The following is a 20194-nucleotide window of genomic DNA, read 5'->3' as shown; positions in this document are numbered from 1 at the left end:
ATCTAGCCACTGTTGAATCCATTTTATTACTCCAGCATTAATACCTAACGACTGAACCTTTTTAACTAACCTTCCATGTGGAACTTTGTCAAAGGCCATGCTGAAGTCCATATGGACTACATCCACTGCCTTACCCTCGTCAACATTCCTCCTAACTTCTTCAAAAAATTCAATAAGGTTTGTCAAACATGACCTTCCACGCACAAATCCATGCTGGCTACTCCTAATCAGACCCTGTCTATCCAGATAATTATAAGTACTATCTCTAAGAATACTTTCCATTAATTTACCCACCACTGATGTCAAACTGACAGGTCTATAATTGCCAGGCTTACTTCTAGAACCCTTTTTAAACAATGGAACCACATGAGCAATACGCCAATCCTCCGGTACAATCCCCGTTTCTAATGATATCTGAAAGATCTCCGACAGAGCTCAGCTATCTCTACACAAACTTCCCTCAAGGTCCTGGGGAATATCCGGTCAGGACCCGGAGATTTATCCAATGTATTTCTTCCGATGTATTTTTTTCTGATGTCCAAAGCTGTCAATAATGTAGTAAATATAATTGTTAACATATATTCTCTGCGTCTAAAGATACGTTTAACATATTTTAAAATATTGTGAATACTGCAAATAAATGTTTATGTTTATGTTGTTTCAACCAGGCTATGCACAAAAAGAAAGAGAATTATTGCACATCACATATGAGATTAATTACTGTCAGAAATAGATCTAGCTAACCCTTTATAGTTCAGCACATGCAGAAATATAGAACACGCTACGGGTTTGTATAGAATGAAATAACACACATTATTGATAATGGTTTTGCAATAATTAGAAATGTTTGCTACAACAGGAGTGAACATTCAAGACAGAGTTCTCTGGAAAAGGGGACGGATGTGAAACACGGTCTCGATCAATCTGCCCGAAATCTTCGCCGATCACAATCAGACTCATCTCTGGGACTTTATGAACAGCCACTCTCTGGAATGGAACTACAGATCAGCGGACAGGAAGCAGAGTCAAACACGAGGAAATCTGCAGATGCTGGTAATTCAAGCAACACACAGAAAACGCTGGTGAAACGCAGCAGGCCAGGCAGCATCTATAGGAAGAAGTACAGTCGACGTTTCGGGCCTTGTCTGTTCTCCATCTCCCTCTGGTGCTCCCTCCTCCTTTTTTTCTCCCTAGGATTCCCGACCCATGATCCAGTCCCATGATCCTTTCCCTCTCCCTTTTGCCAATCAACTTTCCAGCTCCTCCCCCTCCTGTCTTCTATCATTTAGGATTTCCCCTATCCCTCCCACTTTCAAATTCCTTACTATCTTTTCTTTCAGTTCGTCCTGACGAAGGGTCTCGGCCCGAAACGTCGACTGTACTTCTTCCTGCTGACGCTGCCTGGCCTGCTGCGTTCCACCAGCATTTCCTGTGTGTTGCGGGAAGCAGAGTGTAATAATGGAACGTCGGAATGAACAGGGGCTCTTTATTTCAATAAGTAAAATGGCCTACACTTTCAAACAGGTCGCTGCTCACACTGAAGATATCATTGCTTGAATTACATCACTGTCACTGCTGTTCAACCTCAGCCGACTGAACTGAGACGATGATCTCACTACTGGCCTCGCGGATAACGTCATTACTATTTCACGCCCATCGTTGACCATGTTACTCATGTTGTTGTGTCTGGAATCTTAAATCTGACGACAGTGATGATATAACTGCGATTCCTGGTCACTCGCTGAACTCCATTCCAAAGACACCAATATTTGAAATTCCTCCTTTATGCGTAGAATTCAATTAGCGATTTATTCACTGCTGTTGTGACCCTTGCAGCCAGCTGATTTTCGATTCTCCAGATGAAAGTGATCAGCAGAGTGCAATCCTGTTTTCTGTACATTACTCGTTTCGTTTTTAACTGCGTGGACCGCAATGACAATACTGCTCAAAAGGACAGCGGAACTAGCAGCACAGGTAGAGAATTATTCCAGCTGCTACTGCCCTGCAGCTTCACCGCTAATCTCTAAAGCAGGATCACCGCCTACACCGTGCATTGGATTTTCCCTTAAAGGCGCAGTTCATATAGCGTTATCATAATGCTAAAAGATTGGAATTCGTCAAATTGCATCTGGTCTGGTTTTTATGCAGTATAGGTATCCACTGCGCACTAGATTGGAAATTATATTAAATGCACATCAAAAGATAGTTCTTTTTTTTTTACAGAACGAGCGACGAGGCGAAGTGATTTAAGATCGCAGTAATGTAGTTTCGTGGAGACACGATACTCATTTCAACTTTAGCTTCCACGCAGACGATGTTTAAAACTCTACCTGTCTACCATAAACATATGCAGTGGATAAATCATAATCAGCATTTACTACATTACATCTGGTGGAGTATTGCATTGTCACAGGTTACGAAGGACAGGTGTAACAATATTCATAATATCAATGGCCGCTCACACGCCGACAAATATAAAAGCTGTTTGTTCAGCGAGAACCAAACTCAACAGTCAACACCTCAGCATTTACATCATTGATGGGATTTCCTGTACCCTAAACATCATGATCATATGCTGATTTTTATCGCAAGAATATCAGTAAACACTGAAGTTGTTGCGGAAGAACGTTTATTGTGCTTAATTTTTATCATTATATTCGTCAGGCGTAGCACACCGAATAGACCGGAGAAAGCGCATGCTGGTGTGTTGGCAAGTTTGCAGACGACACACAGGTTGGTGGTGTAGAGGATTGTTGAAGATTGCAGAGAGACATTGATAGGATGCAGAAGTGGGCTAAGAAGTGGCAGATGGAGTTCAATCCGGAGAAGTGTGAGGTGTCACACTTTGGAAGGACAAACTCCAAGGCAGAGTACAAAGTAAATAGCAGGATTCTTGTAAGTGTGGAGGAGCAGAGGGATCTGGGTACATGTCCATAATCCCTGAAAGTTGCTTCACAGGTAGGTAGGTAGGGTATTTAAGAAAGCTTATGTGGTGTTAGCTTTCATAAGTCGATGGATAGGGTTTAAAAGTGATGTAATGATGCAGCTCTATAAAACTCTGTTTAGGCCACACGTGGAGGATTGTGTCCAGTTCTGGTCGCCTCACTATAGGAAGGATGTGGAAGCATTGGAAAGGGTACAGAGGAGATTTACCAGGATGCTGCCTGCTTAGAGAGTATGGATTATGATCAGAGATTAAGGGAGCTTGGGTTTTCCTCTTTGGAGAGAATGAGGATGAGAGGAGACATGATAGAGGTGTACAAGATATTACGGGGAATAGATAGAGTGGACAACCAGCGCCTCTTCCCCAGGGCACCACTACTCAATACAAGAGGACATGGCTTTAAGATAAGGGGAGAGAAGTTCAAGGGGGTTATTTAAGAAAGTTTTTTTTTCACTCAGAGTGGTTGGTGCGTGGAATGCACTGCCTGAGCTAGTGGTGGATGCAGATGCAGATACACTAGTGAAGTTTAAGAGACTACTAGACAGGTATATGGAGGAATCTAAGGTGGTGGGGGGGGGGGATTATATGGGATGCAGGGTTTGAGGGTCGGCACAACGAAGGGCCTGTAATGTGCTGTACTATTCCATGTTCTTATCACACAGGGTTACACATCAGTAAGACTAAAGGGATTCTTTGCACACACACCGACGAAATTTGGGATTAATACGTCAAATCTAAATGTGATTGCTGTTCAGTTGATTAGCATATAAAGAACTTGAAGTGACATAATCATCTGCCGTTTGTATTCAATGGCTGGACGTAAGGGTGCCTACAGGAGCATGCAATGATATATTTCTTCGGCACTTACTCTGCAATGGTTTATTGAACGTTACACGACTGTGCTTGCCTGACTTTTTTTTGTGGCAAAGAAATATGTTTAATAGAACATATATACTTTTAATCAAACTTTTCCCAGCTTGAAACACATTTTTTGTCAAATTTATTGCTATCGACAATTCGAATAAACGTGCCCGTTCCGCTGCTTCTAGATCTCTAAGCTGAATTCTAAGGGAATTCATTGCAAACGCAACAGAGATAAATAACAGTCAGGAAGAGAAGTTTTAGTTCAGCCTTTGCAGGCTTACAAATATACCATGTCTGTGGAAAATGAAAACAATTCTAGTTTCCATAGACTTTGTTGAAATCCCATAGGATTGCGGACACTGCTCAAGTGAGAGGAAACATTCCAAGGAACCGAATAAAGAGGAAAAGATAATAATAAAATAATCCGAATAACACATTTAGAGCACTGTTGGATGTTTATTTCTGTGTAATCTTCAATCGAGGGTAAATTGTACAAAGTTACAGCGACACGTTTGCTTGCCAACAAATACAAAGTCACTTTATAGAAAAATGCTGATTCTGCCTGGATTAAAGCGCATCCAATCACACGGACACATTGCAGACAGCGGAACAGCATCTTCGGCCATACAGTGGAAATTTCTGTTTGCCTGCGGCCTGGGCTTTGTATGCGGTGTGGGGAGGGTTATGATCATCAGCCAGACAGTGGAAATCTCTGTCTGTCTGCGGCCTGGGCTTTGTATGCGGTGTGGGGAGGCTTATGATTATCGGCCATACAGTGGAAATCTCTGTCTGTCTGCGGCCTGGGCTTTGTATGCGGTGTGGGGCGGCTTATGATCATGGGCCAGACAGTGGAAATCTCTGTCTGTCTGCGGCCTGGGCTTTGTATGCGGTGTGGGGAGGCTTATGATCATCGGCCATACAGTGGAAATCTCTGTCTGTCTGCGGCCTGGGCTATGTATGTGGTGTGGGGAAGCTGATGATCATCGGCCATACAGTGGAAATCTCTGTCTGTCTGCGGCCTGGGCTTTGTATGTGGTGTGGGGAAGCTGATGATCATCGGCCATAGAGTGGAAATCTCTGTCTGTCTGCGGCCTGGGCTTTGTATGCGGTGTGGGGAGGCTTATGATCATCGGCCATACAGTGGAAATCTCTGTCTGTCTGCGGCCTGGGCTTTGTATGGGATGTGGGGAGGCTTATTATCATGGGCCATACAGTGGAAATCTCTGTCTGTCTGCGGCCTGGGCTTTGTATGTGGTGTGGGGAAGCTTATGATCATCGGCCATACAGTGGAAATCTCTGTCTGTCTGCGGCCTGGGCTTTGTATGCGGTGTGGGGAGGCTTATGATCATCGGCCATACAGTGGAAATATCAGTCTGTCTGCGGCCTGGGCTTTGTATGTGGTGTGGGGAGGGTTATGATCATCGGCCATACAGTGGAAATCTCTGTCTGTCTGCGGCCTGGGCTTTGTATGCGGTGTGGGGAGGGTTATGATCATCGGCTATACAGTGGAAATCTCTGTCTGTCTGCGGCCAGGGCTCTGTATGCGGTGTGGGGAGGCTTATGATCATCGGCCATACAGTGGAAATCTCTGTCTGTCTGCGGCCTGGGCTTTGTATGTGGTGTGGGGAAGCTGATGATCATCGGCCATACAGTGGAAATCTCTGTCTGTCTGCGGCCTGGGCTTTGTATGCGGTGTGGGGAGGCTTATGATCATCGGCCATACAGTGGAAATCTCTGTCTGTCTGCGGCCTGGGCTTTGTATGGGATGTGGGGAGGCTTATGATCATCGGCCAGACAGTGGAAATCTCTGTCTGTCTGCGGCCTGGGCTTTGTATGTGGTGTGGGGAAGCTTATGATCATCGGCCATACAGTGGAAATCTCTGTCTGTCTGCGGCCTGGGCTTTGTATGTGGTGTGGGGCGGCTTATGACCATCGACCATACAGTGGAAATCTCTGTCTGTCTGCGGCCTGGGCTTTGTATGGGATGTGGGGAGGCTTATGATCATCGGCCATACAGTGGAAATCTCTGTCTGTCTGCGGCCTGGGCTTTGTATGTGGTGTGGGGCGGCTTATGACCATCGACCATACAGTGGAAATCTCTGTCTGTCTGCGGCCTGGGCTTTGTATGGGATGTGGGGAGGCTTATGATCATCGGCCATACAGTGGAAATCTCTGTCTGTCTGCGGCCTGGGCTTTGTATGCGGTGTGGGGAGGCTTTTGATCATTAGCCATTCAGTGGGAATCTCTGTCTGTCTGCGGCCTGGGCTTTGTATGCGGTGTGGGGAGGGTTATGATCATCGGCCATGCAGTGGAAATCTCTGTCTGCGGCCTGGGCTTTGTATGCGGTGTGGGGAGGCTTATGATCATCGGCCATACAGTGGAAATATCTGTCTGTCTGCAGCCTGGGCTTTGTATGTGGTGTGGGGAGGGTTATGATCATCGGCCATACAGTGGAAATCTCTGTCTGTCTGCGGCCTTGGCTTTGTATGCGGTGTGGGGAGGGTTATGATCATCGGCCATACAGTGGAAATCTCTGTCTGTCTGCGGCCAGGGCTTTGTATGCGGTGTGGGGAGGCTTATGATTATCGGCCATACAGTGGAAATCTCTGTCTGTCTGCGGCCTGGGCTTTGTATGTGGTGTGGGGAGGCTTATGGACCGTAAGGAAACAACTTGACTTTTCTTGCTAATTTCTGTTTCAACAGCAGCAGGATTTTACAGGAAAGTGAGACACAGTGCCCATGTTGAGGATTGGTAATCTACTAGTATATCAGGCTGAGATGAAAAATAATAATCAGCCTCTTGTGAAACCACAGACAAACCGTCGCAAAGAATACCTATTGACCACTCAGTGATTTGATCCGCATGGCGCTGGAGGAAACCCAGTTGCCGACAGTTAACTCCGTCGTTATTGTCGCTGTATATCTCTCTCTGTCTATCTCTATCTCTCTCTCTCTCTGTGTCTCTCTCTGTCCCCCCTCTCTCTCTCTCACCCTTTCTCTCTCTCTCTCTGACTGTCTCTTTCACTCTCACTCTTCCCTTCCTCCCCTTGTCTATCTTTCTTGTCCACCTGCTACTCCTGTCGAACATGAGAGCACATTTGCACAGATGGCTGACGGTCATTTTCTGTCTCAGAAAACATCTACTTTCCACGCTAATGCCGCTCTCTTTCAGAACCGCCGTTTTCTTCCATTCATCTTACACCAGCCAAGATGGATCAAATGCAATTTTTGACTAATTTACCGCTTTGCTAACCGGGGTGTTTTAAAGAAAATTCATATACTTGCTCATTTTTGGACTTAATTCCTCTTCAAACTGTGTTATACAGGTGCAGTAAGATATTTTTAAAATTAATTTTATTAATTTCAGGATACGTGGTCACAGCAACACTTATCTACACACTTCTTCCTCTGCCACCTGGTAGACCAAGGGTTAACTCTTCCTGTAGCTTTACGGAAGTCTTTTCAGGGTAGGCTGCTGACGTCACCGGAGATTATTTTTCTCTCTGTTTAATAAGAGCCCCGTTCACTCGGTTCCCCCAGTTTCAGCGAGAGCACCTTCGCCTGCCATGGACAGATAACCGGAGCTGCAGTGTCAGGGACAGTGAGGACGGATTGGCTCGTTCTGTCATGGATCGGAATCCGGGAAGCGCAGCCTGGAATATAACGGGAAATGGGAGAAGTGTCTTCTGGATGTTTCCATATATTTCTACAGACTATTGGGTGCCGGTCGATTTTCGAGTTACACATGTTCTCGTCGCCATTCAGGTGGTTTTCTTCCCCGTCCTCGCCATTATTGCTCTTCCTGGTGAGTCTCTCTTTAATACGTCACCGCATTTTTTCTTATCACGTGTACCTCTCATTATAATAATTAATGATGCTGTCGCACTGCAATCTGTTAATTAAACAAACTTTTTTCCTATGCACTTTGGTGGTTTTCTGTCCTGACGATCTCTGTTCAAGAGAGTATGTGGTGGCAGTGGTGATGATCCAGAGAAGGTTTACAAGAATGATCCAGCGATTAAACGATCTCACGTATCAGGCGCGTTTGATGGCCCTGTGCCTGTATTCGCGCAATTTAAGCGGTTGTTAACTGAGACATTAACGTTTATATAGAGAAGGCTGGAAGACAGTTTTGGAAGGAAACACATCAATCCTGATTGAGTAGCTTATGGTCCTGTGGCGTGGTCAGGCTGGCTCAGATAATGCTCCTGATGTAATGGTGAAATTTCTGACGAGTGAACTTACTGACAGTCGCTCAGCACAGCAGCCTACCACCGAGACGTTGAAACATTACATATTCAAATGGATCTCCGCTTTCCATTCACTTTCTCCTCGCCGCGAGAATACCTGCTATGAATCAAGATTTTTTTTCCCCTCACTTGAGGGTCAATTGCAATTAAACAGGTTTCCAACCCCTAGTCTTTTCGTGGATAATCGGTCTGATTGGTCATCTGTAGTCCGGGATTTCCGTGAACTTAACCAGGTCACTCGGCTGTCAGGACCTTCGGCCGTGGCGACCACATTATCGAAGTGTCTTTCGCATTTTGGCTCCTATCTCGCCCTGTAGGCTTGCGGGAGTTCCTCCGAAAACGTCGTTCGTTCTTCACGTTTCCACATTGGCTGTCGTTCAGCAGCGGCATTACGTTCTCCAAACTTTGAACATTTATCTTAATGGCTCCGCTTCCGCGCGTTTTCCGTTCGCCAGCTCTGTGTCCACATTTCTTTTGTTATCGTTTCAGTTGGCAGCGTGAGGCTGTCGCAGAATTGTGTTCGATAAATCGTCTAATTATCTGCCTTCCAGTAGAAACAATGACGTTAGTGTGACGACCCCTCCTCCGTTTCTCTCTGATCATCTTCAACAACATCGGTCGGATTAGAAAGTTAATGAATTCGTTAGATCCTTTCCAACTTCCATGTGCTGACCGAGGTGCCGCTGAAGCAAAGGAAGCATTGTCTCCGGAATATAATCACTGGTTGCATCTTCTGGCTCTGGCCACCCTCCTGCCCACTGTGTTCATAAAATGCATTTTCCGACTGGGACCCAAACATTGTAAAATGCAATGATCTTTAATATATATTTTCACGCCAGCTGCATTTGACCGTGTGTAAAGCCTAAGGAACATATTTCTGAAAACATGATTTTTTTCTGAAAACATAATAGACCACTGTAAGTTCTTGAAATGCTGACCATGACGTATTGTTCTGGTGACAAATCAGTTTCACTGTTGCTGAAAAAATAAGGCATTTTCGAGACATTAATGACTCGCATAAAATTGTAAAGGCAGAAGTACAAGGAGGAGCTGGTGAGACTCGGGGCACGATTTCAAGGTAATACTCCCTCAATGTTGGCAAACAGTAAGTGACGTGCAAAAATAAGGTTTTGGACTACATCTGCAAATTCAGCCGCCCTGGCTAAGGATCAGGGACGGGAATTTGCGCCTCAGCCAGAGATGGTGAGTGTCAAGGATAATTATTTCCCGGAGATTCCGCGGAGCATCATTCGGATCTTTTTCCCTCAGCATGTACGGAATTTCACAACCATCGGCCGTCGTTACCTGTGTTCTTCGCTTTCCGTTTCGTTGCTGATATTCGATCGAACAGATTGCACTCAGATTACACTACTTTGCAAAATGGTTCAATTTTATTCAACTGGTAATCGCTACGATTACATTATTCCGCCAGGTACAGTCACTTCAATCATTAACACACATTACACTCGTTTTGAGAGAACTCTTCCTGTTGCATTTACCCTGACTGTTTATTCTGTTTGGCAGTGAACATGGTGACCATATTCATCCTGTCTCGGGGAAAGTGCGGCCTCTCCAGAGTTGTCACTTGCTACCTGGTTGCCATGGCAGCGGCGGATCTTCTGGTTCTTATCCTGGACCTGATATTGAACAAGATTCCACTTACGTACATGCAGCACTCCGTTTTCATCCGCTCAATGCCCAAGGGGTGTAATATCCACGCTGCTCTGATTTACACCGCAACCGACTGTTCCGTCTGGTACACCGTCACGTTCACCTTGGATCGGTTTGTCGCCATTTGTTGTCAAAAATTGAAAACCAAATATTGCACGCGGAAAACTGCGGCCGTGGTTTTGGGGACGGTGACTGTGATCAGCAATTTAAAGAATATTTACTGGTATTTTGGACTGTCAGAGGAATACACATGGATAATTGCTCCATTCATTTGTCAACAGAGGTATCACTATTACAAATTCACGAATCAAATAGACCTATTTTATTCCTTCCTCACCCCTGTACTCCCATTTGTGCTGGTTCTGGTTACGAATGGAATCACTGTCAGGCACGTCTTAGTCACCAGCAGAGCTCGCAGGAGACTCAGAGTTCCCGGTAACGGACAGAGTGCCAGAGACCCGGAGATGGAGAAACGCAGGAAATCCCTTGTTTTATTGCTGATGGTCTCGGGTAATTTCATCCTGCTGTGGGCACCTTTCAGTGTGTTCTCTGCGTGGGATCGGCTGTATTATCTTCCCATGCGTTTGCTTCCGCCAGATTCCCTTCGAGAGCTGGGCATCATTCTGCAGCTTCTGAGCTGTTGTACAAACACGGCCCTTTACGCCGTTACACAGGCCAAGTTCAGGGAGCAGCTAAAGAATGTGGTAAAATCTCCGCTTGCCCTCATTGTTCCGAAAAAATCGTGACTTAGCGGCGTCGCCCGTCCGGATACCACTATATATTGCGGGCACTTTCTGTCCCTCTTGGCCCGGCGATATCCTTATTCCTGTCACACCTCACAAGCGGAAATTGCATAGACAAGCCCCTTATGCAGCTGCAATGCTGGTCCCGAATTCGCTGGCTCATTTCCCTTCTTTGCTCTACTGATTGTAGTGCATTTCGCCCCACGGTTCCACTGTACATTCCTCTGTCCTCCCGATTCGTTGGTCCAGCTGCAAGGCCATATTCCTGCGAGGGCATCTGTGTTCCCGAAACAACCCGTTCATTACCGACAGTGGCGGCTGCATTGGTTCTGAGAGTCCATTGACAACTGAATTGGTGCCTCTTCCTGCAGCCACGCTGAGCTCGTCAGTCTCATCCACACGGCCTACAACTTGCCACACCGCCCTCAGATCAGGTTGTACCCGTTCCGACACCAATCCTGTCTCTCGATCTCTCTGTTCCCAACTCCAGGGAGAGATTATCTACCGACATCTTTTCCAAAGTCATGCTACTGACTCCAACAGTTATCTTGACGATACCTTCTGCCAAATTGACACTCACAAAAGTGCTATTCCATTCTATCATTTCCATTGATGAGAATTTCATCTTCGGACATTTTACAGTCAATGGACATTCCCTTCCACCACGATCGATGGTGCTATCATCATTCTGGGACGCATTTCCCCCAGTTACCATCACTCCATCCCACCCAGAATAATAAAAGAGATTGGGTCTCCTTGTCCTCAGGTAACACGCCACGAGCCTCCGCATGCAAGATATTTTACCGTAACTTCCACCATCTCCATAGCCACTCTACCACCAGGCACGACTTTCTCTCCCCCATCTCCGGTTTCTGCTGATCGTCCTCTGCGCGACTCCATTGACTACCAGCGGTCCGCACAAGTCTCCCTTATGCCTGTAACCGTACTGCAGACATTATTTCCAGCAGGTACTGGTTATTCCTGGACAACGGAGATCACACTGGCGAAAAAAATGCATTTCCAGTGTCCGCTGTATTGCAAGAAATAAAATGCTGATATTCCATCCAGCTACAATCGTCAAAAACCCATTGTCATCAATGATGTCATTTACAATCCCTGTTGCCGCGGACAGAATGGTCCTGAAAGTTGTTATGGGCTAGATATTATCGAGTTTGGAGGAGAGATATTTTTGAACAAGGGCCCCATCGAGTGCCCACACGGACAGAGGGAGATAGGAACATTAATTGTTGCTATTCTGATCTCAATAATATCGGGAATAGCCCAAAATGTTCACAGAAAAAAGCTCGCTGTTTTATTTTTAAGTATCACATGGTATCGTGTTTATACTTGGAGGGATCTGATGTGACCGGGTCTTTTCCCGACACATAAATAGTTCTACTAGTGGTGAAATTTTCACACATGAATCAAACTGCTTATCCTGTCAAACTCAAACATATCGATAATACCTGAATACGAATACGTCCGTCAGCTAAACCATACTACTAAACATGAATCGCAGATATCAGTGGCAGTAAGGACAGTGGTCATCCAGACCCAACTCAGATTAGATTCGAATAAATGTGTTGAACTGGCAATTGTCGCTGAACGGATAACAGGTGCAGTGCCTGTAAAAATATTCACAACCCCGCCCACCAACCCCTCCCCCACTTTGAAGACCCTTGTAGCCATAGGCACACGCATGGATCCCGGCTATTCCTGCCTTTTTATTGGCTACGTGGAACGGTCCGTGTACCAAGACGACAGCGGTGTCACTGTCCGAAATCTCCCGTGGGACACTGACGACAGCATTGCTGCTGCTTCCTGGACGCTGCTCGTTGATTTCATCAACCAGCTCCAATTTCCAACACACCTTTAGTTTTACCTGATCCATTTCCAACCTCTCTTTCTCTGTCTTCTGAGCCAGCTTATCTACTGTCGTACATCATAAGTCCATCGACTCACACAATTACCTGAACTATACTTCTTCCCATAGAACCATTGAACCATAGAACACTACAGCACAGTACAGGCCCTTCAGCCCTCCATGTTGTGCCGACCCATGTAATCCTTAAAAAAATGTACTAAACCCACACTACCCAGTAACCCTCCATTTTCTTTCATCCATGTGCCTGTCCAAGAGGCTCTTAAATACACTTAATGTTTTAGCCTCCATCACCATCCCTGGCAAGTCATTCCAGGCACTCACAACCCTTCGTGTAAAAAACTTACCCCTGATTTCTCCCCTAAATTTCCCTCCCTTAATTTTGTACATATGCCCTCTGGTGTTTGCTATTGGTGCCCTGGGAAACAGGTACTGACTATTCACCCTATCTATGCCTCTCATAATCTTGTAGATCTCTATCAAGTCCCCTCTCATTCTTCTACGCTCCAAAGAGAAAAGTCCCAGCTCTGCTAAACTTGCTTCATATGACTTGTTCTCCAAACCAGGTAACATCCTGGTAAATCTCCTCCGCACCCTCTCCATAGCTTCCACGTCCTTCCTATAATGAGGTGACCAGAATTGAACACAATACTCTAAGTGCGGACTCGCCAGAGATTTGTAGAGTTGCAACATGGCCTCTCTACTCTTGAACTCAATCCCCCTGTTAATGAAGCCTAGCATCCTATAGGCCTTCTTAACTAACCTATCAACCTGTTCAGCGACCTTGAGGGATGTATGGATTTGTACCCCAAGGGCCCTTTGTTCATCCACACTCATAAGTAACTGACCATTAACTCTGTATTCAGTCCTCTGGTTTGCGCTTCCAAAATGCATCACCTCACACTTGTCCGTATTGAACTCCATCCGCCATTTTCCTGCCCAACTCTGCAGCTTGTCTATATCCTCTTGTAACCTTCTACTACCTACAGCTCCATCCACAACTCCTCCAATCTGCGTGTCATCCGAAAACTTACTCACCCATCCTTCCGCCTCTGCATCCAGGTCATTTATAAAAATCACAAAAGGCGGGGTCCCAAGACGGATTCCTGCGGCACTCCCGTAGTCACCGACCTCCAGGCAGAATACTTTCCTTCTGTAACATTTACCCAACAGGCCGGTACATGTCTAGGGGAAAAGGAGATCCAAACACTCACCAACTCCACCTGCCGTACACGCAGGTGCTGTGAGAATCAAGTTTATGCCTCGCCTACACACAGAATATAAGACTCACACCAGATACCGTTATGAAATACACTTTAAAGATTTTACTAAAACTAAAAGAGTACTATGCAATACAGTATATATGAAGGAAAATAAATAAAGTAAAAGGCGCCAACTTATCAAAGTTCAGTCAGTTTAGTGCACATCGTTGAAGCTCAACCATCGAACCATTCGACCCCTCGTCACTTTCCTCCGACCTCCACGTCCCCGCACCTGGGACCACCCGGGTGGTCGACCGAGCAGTGCAGCGCACGTCCACCTTCCTCGGCGTCTTCTTCCCGACTCCCCTGAAAACCCGCGAAAACCCCCAAGCTCCCAGCCCCACAAGCCAAAATAACATTCCCCATTGGTTAAAAAATGAATACAATCCCCATATCAGCAAGTCCAAAGCCAGACAACTGCGAGAGAAAACACTTATCAGACATAAAAGCATTCCTACTCTAGAAAACCAAAGAAGCCATTTTAATTAACATACCCTGTACATTGTACACTTCTACAACTACCCTCTTCTTTCTGCCTTTAAGCCAATTTTTTATCCAAACAGCTAAGGTTCCACATCCCAATGCCTCATGACATGGATGTCAATGGATGAGTCTCTCATGAGGGACCTTGTCAAATGCTTTGCTAAAGTCCATGTAGACCACATCCACTGCCCTACCCTCATCAATTTCTTTTGTTACCGCTTCAAAAAACTCAATCAGGCTCCTGAGGCACGATCTTCCCTTCACAAAGTAATGTTGACTATCCAGGAGTAGAATGTACTTCGCCAAATGCTCGTTGATACTATCCTTAAGGATCATTTCCATGTTATAGTTGTTATAGTTCCCATGTTTCTCCCTATTAACTTTTTTAAACAAGGGAACTACATTTGCGTTTCCCCAGTCCTCCGGCACTTCCCCTGCAGCCAAAGAGGATTCAAAGGTCATAGCTAATGCTCCTGCGATCTCTTCTCTCAATTCCCAGAACAACCTGGGGTGCATCATATCCGGCTCTGGGGATTTATCAGTCTTAAGCACTTCTTATTCCTTAATCTCCACATTGTCAAGTACATAGGCCCTCTCAACTTCGACCTCATCCTGATCAAGATCCTTTTCACTTGTGAATACTGAAGCAAAGTATTAATCTAGGACCTCCCCTAACTTCTCTGCCTTCAGGCACATGTTGCCCTCTTTATACTTTAGCGGTCCCACCTTCGTTCTCGTCATCCTCCTATTCTTCACATACGCATTGAACGCCTTGGGGTTCTCCTTAATCCAACATGCCAAGGCCTTCTCATACCGCCCTCGAGCTCACCTAAGTCCTTTCTTTAGTTCCTTCCTGGCTACACAATATTTCTCATAAGCTCTTCCTACTTCCTGCTTCTTATATCTAATATATGCTTCCTTTTTCCTCTTGAAGTGTTGCCTCACATGCTTTGTCAGCCACGGCTCCCTCTTCCTATCATTTGTTCCTTGCCTCAGTGGGACAAACCTATCCTGAACCCAGCTCAAGTGATCCATAAAATTTCCCACATTACTTCTGTGCTTTCCCCTTTGAACATTTGTTTCCAATTTACTCTCGCTAGTTCCTGCCTCATCCCTTCAAAGTTAGCCTTTCCCCAGTTAAGCACTTTACCATTTAGTTTGATTTTATTTCTTTTTCATAGCTAGGCTGAAGCTAAGGGAGTTGTGGTCACTCTCACCAAAATGCTCCTTCACCAAGAAGTCTGTCACCTGACCAGGTTCATTCCCCAGAACTAGATCCAGTATAGACTCTCCTCCCGTCGGCCGGTCCACATACTGTGTCACGAATCCTTCTTTAACACACCTGACAAATTCAGCCCCATCTATCCCCCTTGCACTCAGGAGGAGCCAGTCAATATGACGGAAGTTGAAGTCACCCATAACTACTACCATATATTTCCAGCATCATTCTAAAATAAGCCTGCTTATCTGCTCCTCGGTGTCTCGCGGGCTATTTGGGGGCCTACAGTCTACTCCCAGCACAGTGATTGATCCCTTCCTATTTCTGACATCCACCCACGCCGACTCAGTGGACACTCCTTCTGCAGTGTTCTCCCTTTCTATAGCCGTGATATTATCCCTGACCTGCAATGCCACTCACCCAACCCCACTTTTCTACCTCCCATCCTATTCCTTTTAAAAAACCTGAACCCCGGGACCTGCATCATCCAGTCCTGCCCTTCCTCCAACCAAGTTTCAGTAACAACCACAACATCGTAGATCCACATCTTACTCCATGCTCTAAGTTCATCCTCCTTGTTCCTAATACCCCTAGCATTGAAATAGACACATTTCAACCCCTTTAACTGGCTACAATTATGTTCTGTCCACTTCCTCATCAACTCAGAACTCGTAGCATCATGCTCGTGTCCTTCTACCATAATCCCTGCACTCACATTCTGATTCCCTCCCCTCCCCCTGCCAAACTAGTTTCAAGCCTCCCCAACAGCTCTATCAAACTTGCTCGTCAGGATATTGGTCTCCCTGGAATTCAAGTGCAACCCGCCCGTTTTGTACAGGTCACACCCGCCCCAAAAGAGGTCCCTATGATCCAGAAATCTGAATTCCTGCCTCCTGCTCCAATCCCTCAGCCACGCATTTATCCTCCACCTCATTCTATTCCTATTCTCACTGTCGCTTGGAACAGGCGGTAATCCCGAGATTACTAACTTTGACGTCCTGCTTTTCAACTTCCTTCCGAACTCCCTGTAGTCTTCTTTCAGGACCTCTTCCCTTTTCCTACCTATGTCATTGGTACCAATATGTTCCACGACCTCTTGGTATTCTCCCTCCCACCGCAGGATATCTTGGAGGCGATCAGAAGCATCCCGGACCCTGGCACCTGGGAGGCAAACTACCTTCCAAGTTTCTTTCCTGTGTCCACAGAATCGCCTGTCTGAACTCCTGACTATAGAGTCCCCTATTACTACTGCCTTCCTGCCTTCCTCTTCCTTTCCCTCTCCTTCTGAACCACAGGGCCGGTCGGCATAACTGTCTGAGTGCTTGTATCTATCTATCTATCTATCTATCTATCTATCTATCTATCTATCTATCTATCTATCTATCTATCTATCTATCTATCTATCTATCCATCTGTCTGTCTGTCTGCCTATCTATCTATCTATCTATCTATCTATCTATCTATCTATCTATCTATCTATCTATCTATCTATCTATCTATCTATCTATCTATCTATCTATCTATCTGTCTGTCTGTCTGTCTATCTACTCGTCTGTCTTGCTGCCTGACGTCTGCTGTCTGTTTTTGTCTGGTTGTGCTGTATCAGATATTGCGAATTTGATGGAGCGGAATTGACAAGGCGATTATCAATGAGAAGCACTGTGGAGTTTGAGAAAAGATTACTTTCTCAGTATTACTGGACAGATTGACAAAGGCTGACTGAATGTCACGATCCAATAGTTAGCGGTTCGGTAACTAGCTGTCTCTCACTTGGTGCCCCAGATTTAGCGGCATTGATGATATATTATTGGATGGACCTCAAGTGCGAAAGGTAAGTGAACGTTCACATCATCTGCCTGAGAAAATGTAGCACTGCGAGCGGATAATCAACTGAAATGAAAGTTAAAATTTTCAGCCATAATGTGGCGTCTGGACACACAGAGTAACAACGTACGGAGAAAGATTCAGGAGAAGATGAAGATTAACATCAAGTAATCTGTTCCCAACCAGGGAAGGGTTGCAGCGTTATCATTCCAACATATCAAAGGATGCCTGTCATTGACCCCTCTGGCACCAAGCTCAGAAATTGTGCCTTAATCATCTCGTTTAGTTCCCAATCATTCCCAGGTTCCACTACCTACAAACACCTGCTTTCCATCAGCAAACGCAGTGTAAAAATCCTGTGACCACAACTAGGAGCTGCCAGTTTGTTAGTCGACTCGTGTATGAGTAACCTCGTTCCATGGTTCTTAGGACTATCAGTCTAGCATCGTTTCTGAATTCTCTACTAAAACCAAGACTCCGGGTAAACACTCCCTTGGTACCCATTCCACGCTCGCTACGACAGTAACACCTCCCGACTTGGCCTCCGCGCCCGTGTTCAGCACTTGGGTTCGTTCCACCGCCACGTCCTTGCGACACTGTCATCCAAGTCTCGACAATGATTTCCGCCGGAGAATGGTTAGATGCTACTGTTCCTTTAAGAATCAGACTGTAATTGTCGCTGCTACCTTCGCTCATGGAAAGTTCACCGACTGAGTACTGAGTGCTCACTTGTTCTCCACCATCCATAGCTCTCATCCGCATGATCATAAGGCTCCCCATCTCCCCATCTCTCCTTCCGGTAGAGTAACAACACTCCCGCCGCCCTCCCCCAAACCAGACAGTGATGCAGCCTGTCAGAATGTTCTCCAGAAGTTGTTTCAGTCTATTCGTTAATCTCCTAATGAAGTACTGGATAGCCGCTGTTTTGCCTTCCTCATAACTGCATCGATATGTCGGGACCAGGTTAAGTCCTCAGAGATCTTAACACCCAGGAACCTGAAACTGCTTACTCTCTCCACTTCTGATCCCTCTATGAGGATTGGTTTCTCTCTCCTTCCTGAAGTCCACAATAAGCTTCAGGCACACGCGGAAAAAAAAGAGATATTAATCGTAACCTCAATGGCCGGAAATGGTATCGAGATACTGATATCACTCTCCCGCTCTCTCAACATGAACCTGCAGTCTTTCTGCGCCGAATTATAAAATAATTCTCACATGTCCCGAGATCACCAAGCCTCTGTTCAAGAAACGACCCCTCCCTCGATTCTGCTGACGTTCTTCCGGCTGGAGAGTGATCACTCCACTGCGACCTCAGAGCTGATCGACTTGCCGCTCCGTTCCTGAAGGCTGTTGTTACCGATATAATGTTCCTTCGATAGGTCGTTTAATTGGCCGTTGATGTCTTGGTCTGGTTGCGATCCGACGGAACAGATTGGACGGTGACCATTAATAAAATATCAGTGTGACGGTATGTCTGGTGTCAGTGCGGACTCGGTGGGACGATTAGCCGTGATTCGTTACTATACAGCTGACATCATCTCACAAGTAACCCTGGCTCGTAACGCGTCCTGTTGTATATAAGTGTATCGGCACATGGTTCTCTCACTTGCTTCAATTAACTTGTAATCTGAGGTGAAGAGAACGGACGAGAGAGACAGGGTGGGAAAGCTGAAAGGCACTGTTAAATTTCGCACGTGAGCCCGAGCGCCACCCTGTGGAGACTACTGGAAGCTAGAGTACAGAAGGTGTTTTAATTCCTTGCCTATTAATACAACACAGTTTAGTTAACTATCACATGTCGCGCCTTAACCAACATCCGACAGGAAATTGTTAATGCATATCTCTGTATATGGCGCATAACCATAGAACCATCGAACATTACAGTACAGAATCAGGCCTTTCGGCCCTTCTTGGCTGTGCCGAACCATTTTTCTGCCTTGTCCCATGGACCTGCACCTGGCCCATATCCCTCCATACACCTCTCATCCATGTACATGTCCAAGGTTTAATTAAATGTGAAAAGTGAGCGAGTATTTACCACTTCATCTGGCAGCTCATTCCACCCTCCCACCACTCATTGTGTGAAGAAACCCCCCCCCCCCAATGTTCCCTTTAAACTGTTCCCCCTTCACCCTCAACCGATGTCCTCTGATTTTTTTTTCTCCCCTGGCCTCAGTGGAAAAAGCCTGCTTGCATTCACTCTATCTATACCCATCATAATTTTATATACCTCTATCAAGTCTCCCCTCATTCTTCTACGCTCCATGGAATAAAGTCCTAAACGATTGAATCTTTCTCTCTAACCTATGTAATACTTGTTACTGAAAACGGAAAGGAACAGTGGTCAATGTTTTGTACTTATTGCTGTACTTCAGAGCAGGGCGGTGAGGGGGTGCCTCGAGTCATTGCTCAAGAGCGCAAGGCATTAAGCGCTTTGCACGGTTTCTGTGGTGTAGTGGTTATCACATTCGCTTTACACGCGAAAGGTCCCCAGTTCAATTCCGGGCAGAAACATTGTTTGGGCGTCAGCGCTTCAAATGAACTTGAGGCTCAACTTTTCAGTTTGTGTTCAAGTTTACTGTCATGGGCATCCAGGTGTTAATATAATGAACATTCGCTTTTCTAGCAGTAGCGCATTGTATTTCAAACCTGGCAAAGGTAAATTAAAGAAAGAAGAATTAATAGAAATTACATATAATTTACAGGAGAACATAAACGGATTTAAACCTAAGGAGGTTCGTGGATAACGTACACTGCGTAACGGGAGAATTAGCCTTCAAACCTATTGTCATGTATTGTCGCATGAGGATGCATTGTGGTTTCAACGGAGCTCACATCTGAAATGTTCCCATCCAGACAAACATCGGGAAGAATAACCGTGTGCTGCAAAATTTCAAACCTACTTTAAAATGTGAAGTCGCTTTATTTTGCCTCCCTCCTGTATTCCACGCTTTCCCAGTCCCACCATACAGACTCTCCGTTCAAATTCTCCGCCACAGTATTCCAGGTTCCACCTTTTCAGTTTGCCTCACCCCATCTCTCTCTCCATCTC

General features: G+C 45.7%; 1 non-coding gene across 1 annotated transcript; it reads left to right on the top strand.

The window, feature by feature from the left end:
• The first annotated feature begins 19583 nt into the window (after positions 1-19583).
• On the top strand, positions 19584-19656 carry trnav-uac (transfer RNA valine (anticodon UAC)). The gene has a single exon. It is a non-coding gene; the product is annotated as a tRNA-Val (tRNA).
• Positions 19657-20194: the final 538 nt, after the last annotated feature.

The sequence above is a fragment of the Hemitrygon akajei genome, unplaced genomic scaffold, assembly GCF_048418815.1.
Source record: "Hemitrygon akajei unplaced genomic scaffold, sHemAka1.3 Scf000108, whole genome shotgun sequence".
NCBI classification, from domain to species: domain Eukaryota; kingdom Metazoa; phylum Chordata; class Chondrichthyes; order Myliobatiformes; family Dasyatidae; genus Hemitrygon; species Hemitrygon akajei.
The sequence above is the reverse complement of the archived record's forward strand: the minus strand, read 5'-3'. Positions and strand labels throughout refer to the sequence as shown.